Source organism: Lepus europaeus, chromosome 16 (genome assembly GCF_033115175.1).
Source record: "Lepus europaeus isolate LE1 chromosome 16, mLepTim1.pri, whole genome shotgun sequence".
NCBI lineage: Eukaryota > Metazoa > Chordata > Mammalia > Lagomorpha > Leporidae > Lepus > Lepus europaeus.
The window spans coordinates 19,625,938-19,634,879 of record NC_084842.1 but is presented as its reverse complement, the minus strand read 5'-3'; positions in this window follow the sequence as shown (position 1 = coordinate 19,634,879).

Here is an 8,942-nt window from a genome sequence, read left to right as displayed (position 1 = left end):
ACAGGGGAGATCCTGATGGAATTTCAGTTTCCTAGCTTTGGCCTGCTGTTGTAGACATTTGGGGATCGAATCAGCAATGGAAGAGCTAGCGCTCTCTCTCTCTCACTCTCTCTCTCTCTCTCATTCTGCCAAATAAATAATATATAAATTTTAAGAAATAAGACATTAAATGAAATTCAGAGGCAAAATTGAATGAGTTATTTTTGGAAATTGTTTCCTTACTAGAACTTATAATTTTTATGTCTTCTCTTTCTTTAAGTAGCCCTTATTTTTAGCATAGTTTCAGGTTTACAGTTAAACTCAGCAGGAGGTAAAGAGATTTCCCATATGCTTTGCTCCCACACATTCATAGCTTCCTTCAGTGTCAATATCCCCCACTAGAATGGTACATTTGTTCCAGCTGAAGAACCTAATGGACATGTGATTATTGCTCAAAATGCAGATTTTACATTAGGGTTCTCTCTTGGTGGGATTGACCAAGGTATGACATAAATCTCCCATTACAGTGTCATGCAGAGCAGCATCACTATCCTAAAAATACAATGGGCTCTACCTGTGCTTCCCTTGTTCCCTCTACTAGCCCCTGGCAAACACTAACCTTTTTGTTATCTTTTTGTTATTATTTGTCGTTTTTGTCTTTACAAGAGTGTTGTATAATCAAACTACAGTTAGCTTTCTTAGATTGGCTTCTTTTACTTAATAATATGCATTTAAATTTCATTCCTGTCTTTCCATAGCTTGATATCTTAGTTCTTTTTAATATTGAATCATACCCATTGTTTGGTCATGACAGTCTGTGCGTGTGTGTGTGAGTGTGTGTGTATTCCACAATTAGAATGGAAGCATCTCCAACAAGGATTTTGTCGGTTAATTATTTCATCCCCAGGCCATGGGGCAAGTGCCTTTGAAATATTTCTTACAATAATTGAAGTGGAAATTAAAACTCATTTAAGCAGGATTTAAAGTAAATGGAGTGGCTGGTGCTGTGGCGAAGCAGGTAAAGCCCCCGCCTGCAGTGCTACTGGCATCCCATATGGGTGCTGGTTTGAGTCCTGACTGCTCTACTTTCGATCCAGCTCTCTGCTATGGCCTGGGAAAGCAGTAGGAGATGGCCCAACTCCTTTTGCCCCTGCACCCACATGGGAGACCCGGAAGAAGCTCCTGGCTCCTGGCTTTGGGTCAGCGCAGCTCCGGCCTTTGTGGCCAATTGGGGAGTGAACCAGCAGATGGAAGACTTTCTCTCTTTTTCTCCCTCTCTCTGTAACTCTACCTCTCAAATAAATAAATAAATCTTAAAAAAAAGTAAATGGAAATAACTTCTCCTATATATATAAAAAATGTAGGGACCACAGAAAGGTGAGAGAGAACAGGGTAGTGCATTTGAAACTTGGGCATTTAAGGACATTCTGTTTTTCTATTTTGTAAAGAATTTTTTAAAGATTTATTTATTATTTACTTGAAAGTCAGAGTTACACAGAGAGAAAGGTTAGGCATAGAGAGAGAGAGAGGTCTTCCATCTGCTGGTTCACTCCCCAAATGGCCACAACAGCTGTAGCTGTGCTGATCCGAAGCCAGGAGCCAGGAGCCTCTTCCAGGTGTCCCATGGTGGTTCAGGAACCCAAGGACTTGGGCCATCTTCTACTGCTTTCCCAGGCCATTGCAGAGAGCTGGATTGGAAGTGGAGCAGCCGGGTCTTGAATCGTCACCCATATAGGATGTCCGCACTTGCAGGGGGCAGCTTTACCCGCTACGCCACAGCGCCGGCCCTGCTTCCAGTCTCTTAAAGGCTTTTGAGAAACAAGACTTGTTGGGGGAAATTCTCATCAGAAGAGGTGTAATGAAGGTCTAGTATGATGTTGATAGTCTATCAGGAGATTTGTGCAGCCTAAGTCATAAAACTAAATTTGTTTTAAAATTATATTTGTTTCCATTCTTGTTCTGTTTAGATTAGTTTGCCAGAAGCTAAACCTAAAACTGGAATTCAGATGCCTGTGATTTACTGAGGAAGTGTTCTCCAGGAAAATGCTTTAATGGGAGGAATGAGGAGAGAAGAGGAGATGGGGGGAGGTATAGAAAAAGAGCCCAACGCTCTTGGCTCTCTTTCTCAGCTCCTCTCATCTCTCTTCTCTCTCTTCACTCCTTGCTAGCTCCTCTCCTCTCTGTTTCTCTCTTATACTCTCTTTTTCTTTTTCCTTTGCCATCCCTTCACTCCGGTCTGTTGGGTGTTCCCCAATAAACCCTTTCCCTTACTCCGGTGTTCGGTGTGTTTTGCGATGGCTATAATTAATATATAACATTGGTGCCGTGACTCGGATAGCCTCATATTGGTAATCCAGCATCCCCCAGTCCTCTGGGGTCCTGGATTTCTGCCTGTCACAAAGCACACTCCCAGAACTCTTTCCAAGCCACCGAACGCTCTGTGATCTCCACCCACACATCGGCCTTCCAAATTTTGAGGTAAGACGCAGAACGGGAAGTTCTCACGGTGACTCTACTTGTCTACTGAGTTGTGGTCTACTATCGTCTACATTTGTCTGAGGCTTTTCTACTCAAGCCTAAGGTCGTAGTGCTGGACACCACAACTCCTACTTAAGGCCTTTAGCCTCTACGGACACTGTCCAGGCAACAGTGGGTGCGAGTGACGACTCCGTCTCTGTTTGCCTCTTTACAGGATAGGTCCTGGGCTCCAGCGGGCACTTGAGTGACGACCCCACCTTCTGCTCCCATATTCTCTTGCTGGTCAGACAGCCGGGATGCAAGGACGCTTGCAATCCACGGATCTGACTCTACAGGTCGCAATGGGAACTTTTCTCTAACTGCATTCCGTCTGATGGTCCCTCTCAAATTGGCTCCAGCCCTCAAAAAGTGGCCCCTCCATGGTGGCGGCATTTGGCTCTGAGGGATCGGAAGTCAGAGTAGTTTGACCCTGATAACATCTTTATCACTTCCGTGAGCATTCGGGAAAATGGAAGGAGATTCCATAAGTTCAAGCCTTTTCCTATCTTTGAACTAAACCTTCCCTGTGTACTTCTTGCTCTCCCACTCAAGTCCTTCTGGTCTCCAAGACTTGCACTAGGGGTCAGAGGCCTGAGCAGAAAATCTCGTTTTCTACCTCTAACCTTGGTACCGCCAATACCACAACCTCCTTTGATCCTGCAGATGAACCTCCCCCTTATTGCTCCAATCTACAGGCACTGGCTCAGCTGCCTCCTGAGGCCACAGTGGCTGAAGTTCTGACGCCATTATCTCCCACATGGCAGCTGTGGAATCCACCTCCCCCTCCTGCCGAATTCCAGAGGGCGGTGTCAACCTCTTCTGTCCTATCTCAAGCCCATTGCTCATCTATTCCTCAAAGCCATTCTCTGCCCTTGGCTCCTACCTCTACACTCACTGAATCTCCCCCTCCCACCTAGGAATTCAGACTTTATCTTAGAACCAGTCCTGGCCCAAAGTATCTACAATCTCTGTTTGGGATTAGCGGTCTCCAGGGTCTCCAGCTGGTCTTTTGTCCCTCTCTTGTCCCAGTCTTACCATAAGAATAGCAAGAGAATGGTAGTCCCATTCTTTTGGGCTCCCTGCTTATTGAGAAACAAATTAGGTATCCCACTCTTCTGAGGGCTCCTTTTGTTTTATCTTGAGAAAGCCAGACAGGAGAATCAGATTTCCTGCCTGGACCTGGCCCACTGTAACTAAGTTTACTTTGAATCTGGGAAGATAACTACCTTTAAAAATACTGCTTTGTAACTTGCTGAACTTATTTTGCAATTTATTTTAACAGGTTTCCAGATAATCAGTACTCATTGAAACAGCAATGGGTAATGAGTACTTGTATTAGATGAATGTAATTTTAATTAAATTCAGATAAAAATACATCAGCATCCTAAGTCATTTAGGTGTAACTGCTAATTTAAATTGGGTAAAGGCGAATGAAATAAATGTTTAAATGTAAACTTTTGTAAACACAACATGTTCTATAAAAACTATTTGGGTTAGTTTATAAACTGTCTATGAAAATACTTCAACACTGTTTAAAGTAACTAAGGCTGAAATTTGACTTGTTACCTTAATCTTAATTTGGAGATTTTTAACAGTTTATTTTAAAATGTAAATCAAGGACATTGGCAGATGAAAAACATCACAAGTATACTAATCTATTCCTCTTTGACAAAGAATTAAAATCTGGCCCTCTGTTAAAGCAATGTGTTAAAGTAATCTATTATGTTCTCTTGATTTCTGTTAAATTCTAATTGTTTAAATACAGCTGAAATTTTTATTAAGAGCTATAGGTTATTTAAATATGTGCTTATTTTCAAACATTTAAATAATTACCTTGTAACAATGATCAAATTTGGTCTATATTATGTCATGATGTTAAGGAATCTTATTTCAACCAAATATTTTGGATTTTGAGCCTTCTGGGCATTCTTGACAGGCATTCAAAAATCAAAGTTTCAAATAATTTAAACTCTAAAATTTCCAGTAAATTCTGGACTTCGGTTTTTCCAGTTCAGGCCCAACTGAAAAAATCGAAGGACCTATGTCTCTTATCTTGTAGAGACACCAACTAATCAGGCTATTTGGATTATATTAGAAGTACTGTCCAGATGTGTAGTGGTGCTAAATTTTAAGTCTCTATAATATAAAATACTACTGCTATAAAGGTCTAAAAATTAAAAAGTCTAATGATCTTGTGTTACTAGACTTGATAGTTATGTTAATGAGAAAGCCCCAGAGGCCTAAAAGAGTTGAATGCTTTGTAAAATCCTACAGGTGCTTTCAAAAATACTGTGTACAGTAAGCAAATGCCTCTTGTTGGTTAATGAGTTTATAATCTTAAATGTAGCAACTTAGAATCTGTCGCCATCCACAATTTTATATTTCAGATTTGCTGCTCATAAAACTAAAGCATTGTTGGTTCTGTGTTTCGCTGTCCTATAGGTTCTGATGAACTTTTTCCAGCCACTTCTATTGTATTCAGTATTTTGGGATGGCTCTGTAAACAAATGAAGGTTAGATTTTTTTAAAAAGCTATTAAAACTGCTTTATTGTTCTGGTATATGTGTATGCATATTGTATGTATACATGGGAAAATTTATTAAGTATTTTAATTGGCTTATAGATAAAAGATTGTCCATAAATTTAATCAGATACATTTTAACATTTTAATTCGTGTGACCTAAATCTCTGTATCATATGTTTTAAACTTGTTGGTAAAAAGAAACTAAACATTTTATATGTTTGTGCTTAAATCCTCCGCCTTGCGGCGCCGGCACACCGGGTTCTGGTCCCGGTCGGGGCACCGATCCTGTCCCGGTTGCCCCTCTTCCGGGCCGGCTCTCTGCTGTGGCCAGGGAGTGCAGTGGAGGATGGCCCAGGTTCTTGGGCCCTGCACCCCATGGGAGACCGGGAGAAGCCCCTGGCTCCTGCCATCGGATCAGCACCTTGCACCGGCCGTAGCGCGCCTGCCGCGGCGGCCATTGGAGGGTGAACCAACAGCAGAAGGGAGGACCTTTCTCTCTGTCTCCCTCTGCTGTCCACTCTGCCTGTCCAAAAAAAAAAAAAATTTGCTGGTTAAACAAGCTACATCATGTTAGATATTTAAGCGATGTTTCCAAATATATGTATTCTTAATATTTATGGAAAGCATTGGACCTTCTGGTAAATGTTTTCTTAAGTTGTTAAAACTGCTAAGTTTTCATGTGATATTGCTATTGTCAGCAAGCAATCTAGGACTTGCTCCCCCATTTCTCTATTCTAAGCCCGACTTGTTCTCTCATTTCTCTGTTCTCTTCAAGGTAGGAAACTAATTCTATTATGAAGGAATCTCCAAGATGCAAAATTTGATTTTAGATCTTATAAAAGAGATGGCTAACATTTTTCTATAATAGCATAGCCAAAATAAGAGCTTAAATTATAATTTCATAGCTAGATTTACTTCACCATCAGCAAGGTAAACAGTAAACAGGAAAGACCTCCCTTTCAGAACAAAGGGAAATTAAGTTTTAAAGTGAGAATATAGTTTTCCTCTTGGGCATTGTCTACCTTAGAAAAACTACTACAGAACATGCCTGTGACTATAGACTTCTAGTTTAGGCCACCGAAGATTAGAGATGGGACTTGAGCAGCTCCTTGACTTGCATCCTCTGGTCTGCTTTAATAAAAACCAGGAGGAAAAGAAAGCTAGGCATCGGAAGCTATGTAAAGATAAGTGGCAGGCCTATTAATGGCTGATCTGTACAGTGATCTGCCCTCAAGGAGACCCAACAGGCCAGTCTAATGCAGTGGCTTTCAATGTGGCAAGCCTGGGCTTCAGCAGAAATCAGCTTGTAAAGAGCCCTGGCAGCTCTGCCAGCCAAGAGTTGGATCACTGGAAATGGACCTGTCCTGGAGTCGAAGGATGCCCAGGTCAGAGCCACAGATCTTATTGGCTCTAAGCTGAAAAGCCCTTCACTCAGCCCAGCTTCCAAAGTGACCACTGCAACAGAGGAAATGGCAAAATAGGGTCAGCAACATTGCAGGCAGATCTGTAAATTTCTTGTTAGAGATGCCCCCTGCCTTTACCTGGTCAGCTCTCCTCCCAGGCCAGCCAAGTAATGAAAGTCAACAGGGTGCCTTCCCCATGAGGATCTCACCTCCCTTAGGATGTAGGCTATATAAAGGGATAGATGAGTCTGAGCCTCATAACTTACAAGGCCTTAAAGCCCACCAGATTATTATCAAGTCCCTTCTGTCAGGTTCTATTTGCTTCTCAATCAGAAAATTTATTTGTAGCTTAGTCAGCACCTTTCTTAGCTCCTCTAATAACAACTCTGTCCTTTGTATCTAGCCCACTTGGGCCTCATTCCTTTGTTATCATAACCTATACTCTACCACCAATGGGTCTACTCCCAACCTGTGTGTACTGATGGTCCTCTCCCCAACTTAATGTTGTATGATTGTTCAGAATTTCTCTACAGACAAACCCCTCTACCTACAAAAGATGAGTGACTTTTCCCCCGGTCTTGGCTGGAATTAGCTTTAAGCCACATCCATCAAACTGTCCCCACAAGGGTCCAGAGACCCCCCCTCTCCATTTCCTCTCTCTATAAAATCCTCTCATTACCTGGTTAATGCTACTCTTACAATCATTGGTTACTATTCTCACCCTGTCTTTTATACTACAGTGTCTAAGTGTTTACAGCAGGTTATAATGGAACAAATGAAGGCCTTCAGCTACCAGGCAGTCAACCAAATGGTGCTACAGGGATGTGCTTGGCTCCCCACCCAGGAGACAGTGGCTTGAGACATCGCCCCATGTCAGCAGGAAGTAGCTCTAAAGACAGATCATCCTCCCTCTTCCCCTCCTGAACTTTTGGGACTAAAGTAATCCCATACAAATCCTGCTTTATAAAAAACAAAAGGGGGGAATGTTAGGAAACTGGCACAGTTTTAGCCGGGTGGCTGCACTGCCCAGCTACCTGAGCCAGGCTCCACCCCTATCCTAATGGGATTCCTGCTCCTGCTTCCCTGCCCACCCTCAGGCGAAGTTTTAAAAGGGCCTGTTCCTGAACACGTGCTCCCTTGGCTCTCTCTCTCAGCTCCTCTCATCTCTCTTCTCTCTCTTCACTCCTTGCTAGCTCCTCTCCTCTCTGTTTCTCTCTCTCTCTCTCTCTCTCTCTCTCTCTCTTTTTTTTTTTTTTTTTGACAGGCAGAGTGGATAGTGAGAGAGAGACAGAGAGAGGGGTCTTCCTTTTTGCCATTGGTTCACCCTCCAATGGCCGCTGCGGCCAGCGCATCTCGCTGGTCCAAAGCTGGGAGCCAGGTGCTTCTCCTGGTCTCCCATGCAGGTGCGGGGCCCAGGGACTTGGGCCATCCTCCACTGCCTTCCTGGGCCATAGCGGAGGGCTGGCCTGGAGGAGGGGCAACCGGGATAGAATCCAGCACCCCGACCGGGACTAGAACCCTGTGTGCCGGTGCCGCAAGGCGGAGGATTAGCCTGTTAAGCCAGGGCGCTGACCTTTTTTTTTTTTTTTTTTTTAATTAATTATTTTTTCTGTTTCTCTCTTATACTCTCTTTCTCTTTTTCCTTTGCTACCCCTCCACTCCAGTCTGTTGGGTGTTCCCCAATAAACCCTTTCCCTTACTCCGGTGTTTGGTGTGTTTTGCAATGGCTACCATTAATATATAACAAGCACTATGCATCCTTGAGAGCATTCTTGAGAGGTCATTAGGGTATGTTCCATTTCTTTTACAAGTCCCTTTTGGCCTTCTCACCTCTTAAATATATCCCACACTTGTCTCCTGTGTTTTTATTTCTACTCTTTTGCCCACAAAGAAAAAATTTAATGTATCTGGAGGAAACTCAGTGCTCATTTTTTTAATGGTATGATGGACAATAACAATTCTTTAATATGTGACTCTAAAATTCAAAATGTTATTATAAATCTTTAATTGATCACAGAAATATTTCTACCTTGTAGTTGTAGTTTCCACTGCAATATATATTTCAAATATATAATTTTCACTTTCTGTTTCTATTTGATTTTTAAGTAGTAGTTCAATTTTAAATTAATGTTTGCTGGCTAATTTATTACACACCCAATGGAGACCCTCTCAATATGCTGATAAAAGAGAGACTAAATTCATTCAGTAATATTGAGTAAATCACCCCAAATATGGCAAACAAACTAACTCAAATGTGATGAATGTTAAATATAAGGATATATTTTTAACTGCAATCTGGGTGGGGTTTACTGATGACTAACATGATTCTGTTTCTTACCAATTACTAAATTCCAAAAGTATTAACAAATTTGGATCAGTTTCTTTCCTGAGTATTCAGTCATTCTAACAATTTTGAAGCTAACGTTGCTTAGAAACCCGCATAAACACTTTGTCTTTTCAAAGCAGGAAATAAAAAACTCCTTGGCCTAATTTTTTCAAGCTGAGAGAACCACAAAATG